The sequence below is a fragment of the Thalassophryne amazonica genome, chromosome 9, assembly GCF_902500255.1.
Source record: "Thalassophryne amazonica chromosome 9, fThaAma1.1, whole genome shotgun sequence".
In the NCBI taxonomy this organism is placed as follows: domain Eukaryota; kingdom Metazoa; phylum Chordata; class Actinopteri; order Batrachoidiformes; family Batrachoididae; genus Thalassophryne; species Thalassophryne amazonica.
In genome coordinates, this window is record NC_047111.1 from 42,832,977 (window position 1) to 42,834,207 (window position 1,231).

The following is a 1,231-nucleotide window of genomic DNA, read 5'->3' on the forward strand; positions in this document are numbered from 1 at the left end:
AGTCTATCTGAAAATACAGAGCACGGTTCCAAACAAAACTGCAACCACTGAACAGTTGGTTGAGTTTTGGAATGTGTAGCTTTCAAGGGAAAAGTAACCTTGATTTGATCTGTGTTGGTCTCACTTTATCGTTTCACTACACACACACACACACACACACACACACACACACACACACACACACACACACACACACACACACAGTGCTTTAATTTATGTCTCAAAGTGAAAATCACATCTACATGAACCACAAATTGAAAACGGGCTCAGCAAAGCAAAAATGCAACTGTTTATATGCACCACCAGATGGTGGTGCTGTATCGGTGTAAGGAAGCACTCCAAGCTCTGAATGTGCAGCAGTCATTTGACTTTTCTACTTCTACACCTCAGAGCCCTTGTCTCTGTCCCGGGAGAGGTTTGTTGTTGTAAGCAGGGGACACTACACCCCACTGTGGTCTTTGTTTTGTTTTTTTTCTTTGTCTCATGTATGTCTATTCGGTGTGAATTGTTTTCTTACATATAGAAGAGAATATTTTATTGACTGTCTTGCAAAGTTTATTTCAGTATGTGGGCAAAGACCTGTCAGACATTCCTGGTTTCACAAAGGAATCATAATACACATAACTGTAAAGGATTTGAATAAGAGGAAGTGGAAATAATGAATATAATAGATCCTGAAATAGTAGTCTTCCACGACTACATGGGAATCATTCTTGTTGTACTTTACAGTATTGTCATTCCCTTAATTAAAAGGACCATCTTGAATCTGTTTCTACTTGTATATGTTCTTTCATTTGACTCATAATAATCTGCATCCGGTAGCAGTACGGGTAAACCGGGGCATCATTTTTTCATTTTGGGGGCAGCGTCACAGCACTTAAAAAAAAAAAAAATCTACGCCGGTTATTGTATCACTGTGTGGAATTGGCAAATTGCACTCTCTGCAGTATGTGAGAGGTTCAGGAGTTGTCGCCTGTGTTGTTCTAGGGACAGGCACTCTGCTCTGGCTCTGGACGCTCCCCGTTTCCTGCTGCTCCGCTCAGTGAGATCCTTCTGTCCGGCTCCACAGCGTCTCCTGTCGCATGGCAAAGTCCACTTAGGACACAGCAGCACAGAACCAGAACTCTGTGCCACATTTCTCTGCAGTTCATCAAGCATCAAAATGACAGAACGAGGCTGCAGCAGGCAGCCAGTTTATGAAATAAAAGGCATTTGAAAGTGGACAGACAGG